This window comes from Oreochromis aureus, linkage group 20 (genome assembly GCF_013358895.1).
Source record: "Oreochromis aureus strain Israel breed Guangdong linkage group 20, ZZ_aureus, whole genome shotgun sequence".
NCBI classification, from domain to species: Eukaryota; Metazoa; Chordata; class Actinopteri; order Cichliformes; family Cichlidae; genus Oreochromis; species Oreochromis aureus.
Genome location: NC_052961.1, coordinates 9,167,851 through 9,178,768, shown reverse-complemented (window position 1 = coordinate 9,178,768; position 10,918 = coordinate 9,167,851). Strand labels below are relative to the sequence as shown.

The 10,918-nt window shown below is 38.5% G+C and overlaps 1 protein-coding gene across 1 annotated transcript in view; it reads left to right on the top strand.

Moving 5' to 3' along the window:
- Positions 1-9,629: 9,629 nt before the first annotated feature.
- plxna2 (plexin A2) overlaps positions 9,630-10,918 on the top strand; it is a 163,536-nt gene continuing 162,247 nt past the window's right edge. The window contains exon 1 of the mRNA XM_039604756.1: positions 9,630-10,185. The gene's annotated coding sequence lies outside the window, so the exon portion shown is untranslated. The remainder of the gene's footprint in view (positions 10,186-10,918) is intronic.

Genomic DNA, 10,918 nt, shown 5'->3' with positions numbered 1-10,918 from the left:
TTCAAATATTTTTCCAATTTCAATTTGAGCAGAGATAATTCTAACAACTATCTGTGAGTAAGAGATCAATAAAACACTGAGAGGCAGCCAATGATTTCTGTTAAATACTAACTGCAATAAATGCAAAGCATGGCCAAAAGAACCCCAAAAGACGATTGCTTCATGACCACAGTTGCACATATGTGGCAAAATTATTTAGTCTTTTAAAAAATAATCAGTCTTTGAGTACAACTGATGAAAAAGTGGAGTTACAAGAAAATTCATTTTTCTTGATGTACTGCTTATCCAGTCTGCTATTTAGGCCACAATTAAGGTCTCTGCCCACAGTCAAGTGATTTTGGATTTAAATTAGGAATTGATGATCATAAAGATCACAACTGACCATCCTTTCTTCAGGGGCCTTTTAACTTATGTTAAAAGGACACTTTAAAATGTCAAATTTAACCTCCATAAGCACATACCTAACCTGGCTGTCAAACAAGATTTGGGATCAAACAAAAGGCTTATATTGAAGTAAAAATGATATACTTCAAGAAATGCTACGTCTGCCCTTAATTTTTGGACAGCAACCTCTTTTTTACAGCATCATTTATTCTCTTTGTGTTCCAGGTAACGAACTGAAACAAGCTGTCCCCTCTATCTTTTGCGTTGATCACATACACACCTCAAAAAATTAAGGGAACACTTGATCAAGCTTTTCGATTTGACTTTGACTCTAGCCCTCAAATGGTTGATGATTTTGGTTTCTGCCAAGCATATAATTATATATATTTGATATATATAATATGATTTTATTCTCAATAAATTGCACAGTGTATGTCAGTCTAGATTTTAAACTTTCCATTGATCAAGATCTTATATTTGATTTAAGTAGTCACCTAATTTTTTGAGCACTGTATTTGATGTGCTCCCATAATAAGACGAGTAGATAAAACTGCGACTGCCAAAACAAAAAATGACTGTAAGATAACAAAAAAGTATAATTTAGATATAAAAACACAATTAGATGTATCTTTAGAGATAAGACACACAAAAGAAAGCTTTGTTAGGTGGTTCCATTTTCCTGTAAGTAGCTAGGACAACTACCTTTTGTTTCCATTTGCCATTTCCTATAACCATAAAAATTTGCAACACATTTTCCTCATAAAAAAAGAACAGAAAAACCTCAAAACAAGAGTAGCAAGCTGTGCTGCTGTAGTTGTCTTTGGAAATCATGCTTTAGACTCTCTGCCATCAGCAATGTTTGGTGTGCAACACGGGGCACATGCTAGGGCAGGCTGCACAAAAATAGTAGCATTACTAAGGATCTTAGGAGGGTTTGGCTGGTCACAGGTCCCTGGGGAGGAAATCCTGATGCACTCTCTGACTATCATACACATCCACACATGCACACACACATACACAAGCAGAAAGAAAAAAACAAAGGACACGGCATAGACGAGGAAGGAAAGGAAACAGAATGATAAGATAGATAAATTCATAATAGTCACTGTAAATGGGACCCTTACTGTATTTTTATGAAAAAAAAATACTTGAAACAAAATATACTTCCTGCTAAAATGAACAACAAACTGCTTGGAAACTGACTACTGGCATTAAAAGTCACATCTTTAATAACACACAAAATTATAAGACTTAACAAAGCCTTCAGAGAGTGACTTATCCTAAAATCTAACCCTATTGCAGCTGTCATGAAGCAGAAAACTTTTATACCAAGCTGTGATATGCCTGCAGAAAAACTGGGCAACACTATGTTTCCACATGGAGAACTATATGGTCTGACGTTTGGAACCAGCCTCAAATGGCTTTTCTGGAAACTACAGTCTCTGGTACTTCCTTGATGGCTTAATTTTTCATTTGCTTGTATTACCTCAGAAATACACCTTCTCTCTACTCCACATTGCCAAAATAGTGCCGGATCAATGCTGTCAAGCTGCACAAAGAAGATGAAAAAGGGTAAATCCAGACAGGAATAGCACAGTGAATCAATTTTCAAAATAAAAGACCTTTTGCACACTAAGCACTCTACCTCTGAAACAATCCTGGTGCGATCAGAAGCCATGCAAAGGATGGAACAAAAGCACATCAGAGATGCAGTTTCACAGACAAACCAGCACACATTGCATTTCCGGGGTTAGAAGTGACATTTCAGTGACTTCATCTTTGATTGTCTAATAAAGATTGAAGGATCCAAATATAGAGACTCAATCCTTTTAAAGATGAATTTTCATTCTTGAACAAGCTTTGATTTTTGGTGTGATTTTTGAATCTTGCTGTTACATTTTGTTCCCAACAAATTACATAGGGTGTGTCAGTGAAGAGCTTCAGCTTGAATATGTCCAATGTATTTCTTTTTAAAGACACATTTTCATTGCTTTTACGTATTTTGGGGGGGAGGGGGGTGGGTGGGTGTCAGCTATCCCTGGTGCCATGGTTCAACAAATGGGGTACACCCTGGACAGGTTGCCAGCCTGTCGCAGGTAATGTACATTTGTATTTATGACAGTTCAAAACTCCCACGGGATAAATTTACTAGTCTTTGACAGTTATTTCATATTTAGTGAATAATTCATGATTAAAAAAATGAAAACTTTGAATTAATTTAATATGACTTTTAATTTAGCAAAGGAGAGAATGATTACAGGAGCTGCTGTAAGCAGTTAAATGCCATCCTGTTAATGTTTGTCTTCCTACTCTGCCCACACGAACATGAAATTGAATGCAGCTCCATCACAGATTTTTGGATACACTGCAACAACGGAAGAAGTAGTGCTGCAAAAACACAATTGATTGTTCATGCAAATATGTCATGTAGTTACTGGTGATGAATATGTACCATATGGACCACTTAGTGAAAAGTATTAGCATCATACAAATTAGCTTGTGCATTTGTATGTAACTGCCTGAGTTACATGTTATATTGGCTTTCTTTCTTTCTTTCTTTGTACTTGTGTGACGCAGAATAAAAATGAAGGTGTAAAAGACTGTCAGATGTTATGTTGGCATTTCCCTATTGACACCCTCAATCCCCCATTTACATTTCATATCTGGATGACTGGTTAGAGTCCCACGTGAAAAGGCCAGGTTGGATTAAGGTGTCTGTGTGATTCTATGATATCTTACGGACAGGCAGGCAGACCTAATTCCCTTTCTGGAGCAGGGCAGGTCTCAAGCCCCTAGTAAGCCCTCATCAGTCTCATCCTCTATTGCACGGCTCTCACCCTGTCATGAGATCAGACATGATGGCATGTACTGGTGGATATACAGTAATTGCTTTGTCCTCTATCTCCCATTTTCCTTTACTTGTCTGTTATGTTTGAAGTAACTAAAAGAAATTAGGTGATACACAAGGAGAGCACAGACTCTTTCTGTCAAAGAGCCTTGTGATTTCTGTCTCAAATCCAGAAGAAAATGTCAGATTGACTGTTATCCGACAATATTTTGATAGCATATCTGGCAGTGTTTTCTTTCTCACCCACATACATCTGGTAGCTTAGTATAAGTCAACTTTTATATATTGGTACAAAGCAGGAAGTAGCAGATGCTGCATGCTGTCTGAATATGTTGTTCTTTCTCTGTTTCGCAGGGCTTATAAAACATCAAATCGTGTTTCATTTCTGCAAGCTTGCTCCTCAGGACTGGAAATCGCCAGTATCAAACAGTGAGCTAAGGTGGAACAGTAATCCAACCCAGCGCAGCCAGTTGTCAGGATTTTCTTCCTCTCCTTTAGAGATACAACGGATAAAGAGATTGTCTCACACTCATGAGTCAGAAAATGTGTTTCTCGTTGTTGCAGAACATATCCTATCCCCCATAACCGTGAAGGATAAGAATATTCAAGGTCCCTTGTTAGTATGCAAAACAACGCATCATATTTTTCACCATGTCTCATTTCCAATTGCAAATGGAGGAATGAAAAATATGCAGGAGATTACTGCATTAAACAATTTGGTTCTGCTTAATAGTGACTCCTTTGATTTGGTCCCAGGCCCCTGAGATGAGCATGGATGAGGAATGATTGAGATGCATGGAGGAGCTTGTTCCTGACTGCTTGCACTGCTAAGCAGACCCACTTCACAATAATAAGAGGTCATCCCTGGTGGAGTGTGGAAATGTGTCTAATTAAAACAAAATGGTTTATCAAGAGCTGAGGCGAAGTGAGCAGCCCCAGTAAAATAAATAGCCAGCAATTTCCTGAGACTCAAATTCTGATAAGCATCTTATTAAAACAGTCCACCATCTAATGGAAATGCGTTTTATTGTAAGAGGACTTTGGATAATTCGTCCTCTCTCTTTTGCTCTTTTTCTCTCTCATCCAGCCTCACCCAGCCTCCATGTCGCATGTGCATGTCTTTGAGGATTCATGTACATGTTGGCAGCTAGGTGTGTACACGAGAAAACCATATTGCAACAGATTGGAAGCCAGGCTATTTTGTTAGGTGTTTTGGATTTTGCTCACCTTGCAGCTAAGCAGGAATGTAAATTACTGCTGTAGGCACACATTACTTAATTGTTTTTTATATCATCATTATTCATCTTGTCTGACAGCTCAGTTGTGGCACTGATGTGTTGAAAGATGGACCATCTGTACTTTTGTCACTTTCTCGCTTATGCTCCTTTTGAAGAGCCGTGTTCCATACTGATGGATGACATGTCCGTGATTTGTTGCCGTGTGATGCTTTAGATTACAGCACAAAGCTGAATCTCATGGAATGCCTCCAAGCAAGGACAAAATAATGACAATAACGCTAAATATTTTCATACAATGCTTCACTCGGCAAGCATATTAGAGGAGCTTGCAATTACCATGTCTCCTGTGAGTGCATATCTGTGGAAATTAATTGCATTTTTGATATCTGCTGACAAATACCGACAAGTTCAGAAAAGTCCTCCAGTGACGGACATACGTTTGTGCCAAAGATCGGACACATTATCTTCTACTGAACCTCTGGATTGGTTGTTTTTCATGGAGAGGAGACCGAAAACATAACAGCTATGAAACCTCTTCAAACTAAGCTCACTGAGAGCTCACTCTCACTGCCTCCAAATAGCTGCAATTTGTTGGCTAAAACCCAAACAGGGCATGATAGTGTCAGATTTAATTTTCATTTTGCTTCTTTTTCTCTTCTGCTCACTCCTGTGTGAAATATTTCTTCTCAGCATAGAGTAAAAAAGGGAGCCCATCATCACAACATGGTAGCTGAGGCTCCATCAGTGAGCTATTACTGATGTAATCGGCCACCTGTACGAATGTGGTTTCTGTGTGTAAGAGTGTGAATGTGTGCATTTGCTGATTGCATTGCAATATCCCCCAGAGCCTCTTGAGTATGTATCTGGTACCCACTAACAGGTGGATGGTGAGAAGTAAGCAGCAGGATAGATGTCCATAATGGACATAGTTCAAATGACACACAAATCCAAGTTTGTGGATTCCTTCTTGCCGCTCTGCAATTAAGAGTAAAACTAAATATACACCTGGAAGCTAAAATGGGAACACAGAATACAATCATTTGAGCTTGAATTAGAGCATTATGAGTTGTAATGTCACCTTCACACTGATCTATTGCCTACTTGACAATAAAATATTTTTTTTAATGAATATTACATTTTGAAACAAAAAACCTAAGATTTTACCATGGAACATAATTATTTGGCACCACATGCATATCACTGACAGTTAAATTTTTTAATCTGGTTGTTTCCTGTTACATTTTTGACTCTCCAGTTAAGCTGATTGCATTTGCGAGCAAGAGAGAAGGCAGAATGTTTCAGTTTCAGTAGAGTCGACAGGATGCCACGTTCCCTCGTGATATTTCAAATATTGCTAGAGGGTGAAAGAATTAAGGCATCACAAGAGGGCCCTTTGAAACCTTCCAACTTGGTATGAAATCACGGCATGTGAGCACTTTGATCAGCAAACGGTCAAGCAGCAGCCCTGCAGTCAGCCATCCCTCCACATTGGGCGTCTGTTCCCCAGCAATGTGAACAGTCGTCCACCTGACCGCTATTTGATTTGCTCACTGAACTGATCTTATAACAGTTAAGCTGTGTGCTATGTCACAAATTACTGCCCTCTATTTCTCATCAGCCATGCTTTAAAGCATGTTTGTATTTACCCAGCCTCCATGTAGATGCATTGATTAAAAGCAGACATTGCATATCATACAATCATGGTTTCAGTAATTAACTTCTTTATCCGTTTTGGGCTTCGAATCTACTTGATTTCTTATTTATAAACCAAACCAAATGTAAAAATTAATGTAAATTGACTTGTGGTTTGCCTTTAGTAGCCACACCCTAAAGACCATTGATACCAATGATATCGGTCATGGCAGATGGCCGGTTCTGCTTGAGGTTTCTTCTTGTTAAAAGCAAGTTTTTCCTTCCCACTGTCACCAAAGTGCTTGCTCATAGGGGGTCATATGATTGTTGGGTTTTTCTCTGTATGTGTTATTGTAGGTCTACCTTACAATATAAAGTGCCTCAAGGCAGCTGTTGTTGTGATTTGGCGCTGTGTAAATAAAATTGAACTGAATTGAATATGTGCTTTGATTTCTCATTCGAGGTGGAAAAGTGCCCGGACTGAAAGTAGCTGATACCACTGAAAAGTTGGAGCAGTTTTACACAGCTTTATGCTATATAAGAGAATTTGAATTATGGTGTTTTAATTTTTACGTTTTAGTTCTCAGACTATTTCTGAGTTATGAGCATTTTGATAAGCACTGTATCTTTTTATTGAATTAAACAGCTTGGAGGAACTGAGCTAAGTATGAAACATAACCAAGCAAGTATCAGTATTTTCCTACTACACATATTTGTGCTTTTGACAGACAATAAAAAAGTAATTAAATTTTCTACAAAGTTTTCAAAGTTCAAGAAATTAATATCATACATAAGGAATTGGTTTACATATATTTACAGTCCTTACAATTCTCATTTACTTTCTAAATATTTATAATCAGAGCGACAAACTCTTCTATTTTCTAGTCTTTTTGTTTTTTTCTGTTACAGAATCAGGAGCCAGGCTTAGTCAGTCAATATGTGTCCTAAAGTGAAACATGACTGATAAAATTGTGCTGTATGTAATAACCAAGCTTCACTGTACAAAATGGGTTAATCTATCATTTTTCTCTGCAGAAAACAGGCAAAATGTCTTCCAGACAGTTCTGTGCAACCTGTTCTTTCAATATGAATTGAGTTATGCTCCAATCAAACAAATCACAGCTTGTTCCAAACAGGGCCATGAGTAATGGATTGAAAAAGTCTGTATTTGATTACCCCTGCTGCCCAGGGTTGACTAAGATCCATTTGAGAGGCAGTGCGGTGGAATTCCAATATGGACACCCTCCAGCTATTGACCCTGTCTTTAAGTGGGCGCTGTGCTTTTAGTGTACTTACACTGGTTGTTCCACATCTTCTTCCTCCTGGCAGTTTTGCAATAGTTTTGATGGCAGATCCAGGCTCGTTTTTTACTACACTGCATTATTGATGCGTCAGAAGATGTGGATAGCCTACTTTTTGTCATAACCCACTGAGCGTACAAATGCAAGAGAAGGTGAGGGGGTTGTGGTATAACTAGTTCAAAGTAATTACTGTGAGTTACTGCAACAGAACACAATATGATACACAAATATATAATAAATATACACATTGCATTGTACAAGCTGATCCAGTTAATGCAGTGCCAATGCCAATTGCTCGACTTTTTTCAGGCTGCTCTGAAATTTAGCATATCTTCAAAATATAAACCGGTTGCAGCAGTTTCATTTTTATTTTATGTTTTTATTTTATGTACACTTGCAGATATGTGTGTGGATACATGCAGTCCACCTTTATTTTTTTTAGTACCTCATGTCTGTTTCATGCAAAGATAAACATCAGTGTCTCTGTGGTTGGAAAAGTCGAAATCTCCTCAAAATGCAAACATTTACAGCCAACTTCACATGATGTTACCTTGAAGTGAGGTTAAAAATAGAAGAAATCAGAATCTGAATCATCTTTATTTGGCCAAGTTTGTGCACACAAAAAGGAATTTGACTCTGGTTCGCTTTGCTCTCTGCATGTACAAAAAAAAGAAGCTCCTACCACGGACCATATGGATACAAAAGTACCAGGCAGAAAGGTTTGATCAAATTGCAGGATATGAATGAAAAATATACTAGTAACAAAATTAAATATATTGAACTTCTTCATAACTAAACAATGTTACTGTTAATGTATCTGAAAGCAATGGCTGTTCAGTGTTAAAAGCCAACACTGCTTGGTTACTGACTCAAGAGTCCCTGCTGCTTTTCCTTAAGTAGTTTTCAAGAAAAAACAGTTACTGATGTGAATCATCAGTATACTGGGCTTAGTGTCGAAAACATAGGAGCCTTGCTAACAGGAAGTGGGAAAACGATCACAGGTTTGAAGTGCAAAATCCATGGGCTGCATGGCATTAGCTTTATGTTCTTTAGTTTAAAAAACTCAAATATAGCGGCTTTTCTACCGGTAACTACAGCATTGCCCAGTGACCCACTCAGTGCCACATGCAAAGAACAATAAAAGTATCACTGACCAAAAATTAAGCATTTATGGGGAAATGCTAATAATGTCATATCAAAGATTCTTGAATGTCTTCACATAACTGATACTGAAGTCTAAAACACTAGAAACAATTTTTTTATAGATCTAAAAACCACACGCACACACACAACCAAACTAATCAAAACAGGCACTGCAGTAGAAAGAGGAAAAAGCATGGGCATCTGGCAACATACCATAACTTCAAGGCGATTTGTCACTAATATCACGCATTTTAGGAAAGATTAAAGGATTAGAAAACGCTTTGTTTTTGTGAGTATCATCTCCAAACTTGGAACACTCTAGAACTGCTCATATCAGCTGTTGAGTGGGGCAATAAATACACAAATGAAGAGGAAAATAAATCCAAAAAGAAATAATAATTATAAACGTAAAATGCCAAAAATATTAGAGATAGTGAGAGCGAGAGAGAGAGAGATAGTGAGAGAGAGCGAGAGAGAGGGAGCGAGAAGTATGTTCACAGTTTAATCCATAGATGGCAGTACTCTAACAGAATCAGAGCTGGACGAGCACATGCCACCGACACCGGCTTCAGTGTGTTCTGCAAGGACAAAATGCTGTCATAGGTAAGAATTTTTCTTTTTCATAATTGTGATACAAATATCGTATAGTTATATAGGCGATTCCTAAAAAGAAAACTACAACTAGACATTTGTTAAAAGGATTTTCCAAACTCTTAATCATGCTTAATACACTACAGAACTTTAGTGTATCTTTACTGAAGCATATTATTTTTATTGTTGTTATTTTTGCTAAAATGTAATTTGGCAGGTGGGTAGATTGTGCTCTGCACATTTCCCTAACCCACTGTGTGTGTGTTTGTATGTGTGTGTGGTTAAATCTTAATGTTTAAAATCTTTTACTTTTTATAACTCCACGTTTTGTACTAAAACTGGTGAATTATTAAATGGTAGCCGACGTAAATGTTTATTTCTTTTATATATGATTAATGTTTGGGCGGAAACAGTTAACACCATAATGAGCGTGAGGAGTGTGAGGGGGCTGGGTCTAAAAGCGCAGTGTGCCAGCTACAGGCAGCATACACACACTACTGTACATTGATGGAGCCGATTTCTGTGAGTCCGGCAGAGCCCTGTGAGAAAGCCACGCTGCGGGTCTGAACCGATGCTGCGAAATTACAACGCCGGATGATGGCAACTCTGGCCACGGCTTGTACGTAACCTTCATGTCCTACAGAGCAGCTCGGAGGACGGTGAATGCCAAACTGAAGGAATGTGCCGTTTCTGTGACATGGTCTGGTAAAGTAACAGGTCAGTTCAGATGGTGAAGGCTCTGCCACGAAGTTTACGCGCTGAATTCGGAATTACCGGCGACGAGGAAGGTTTCTACTTCAATGAATGACGCCGTCCCTTCATAGGTTCCGTGTGCGTACAGGCTGTATTTATAAATTGGAAGAAGTAGGCTACTGACTATTAAAATTATCCTGAAAGGGACAGTTTGACCTGCTCGAGCATTTGGAAACATTTCTTACCCGCTTTGGAACTGAAGCGAGTCCAGCGCATCAGTTAAAGCCCAGAAGACAGCAGCAGCGTTGGAGGGAACAGGATAGGGATAACCAGGAGATTCACTTTAAATGAAGAGGTGAGTGATGATCAGCACGCTCGTTAAGGCTAAATCAGCCTTACCGGGCGCAAATATTTGCGTAAATCCCCAATGACTGTCAGCCACTCTGTTCCTCAAAGAGCTAATATCCGACACTGCGGAGAGACAACTGTGGAGAGGCATTTTTCATCTCAGGCTGCAGGCTGTGTGCAGTGTTGGGGTACATTGTATCGTTGCCACTGCTCCCACTAGAATGACAAGGTGGCATTGTAAATACCGTGCGGGGTTTATGCATTTAAAAGCACTGCGGTTAGATCAACAAAAGGCTTTACACACAGTTGTTGGTCTGTAATCTTTTACATTAATGCCATTTACTCTCCTTCTTTCCCCTATTCATTAGAATTTGGTTGCCTCACAGTACATAAGAATTACTGGATTACAGTAGGTTTTACTGAGGTGATACATCATAAGGTTAGCATCATTCTTGCTGGTTAGTTTCTTCTGATTCGTGTAAGTATTTAATGAACTTACTTGACCGGAGGAGTTATTTTTAGAGTGCTTATAATTTGTTGCTTGCAGTCATCACAGAGCTGGGCTTTCTAATGATTTTGATTTGTTGACCTTGTTGCCGTCTCACAATTACACAAGCATGGTCTTCCACACAGTATCCTCAGGAAATAGCCTATGTGTGTTAACAAAAAATCAAAAATTGCTTTTGACTACACATAGTTATTACTTTTGATATACTGACAGGTAACAGGTTACAGATCTG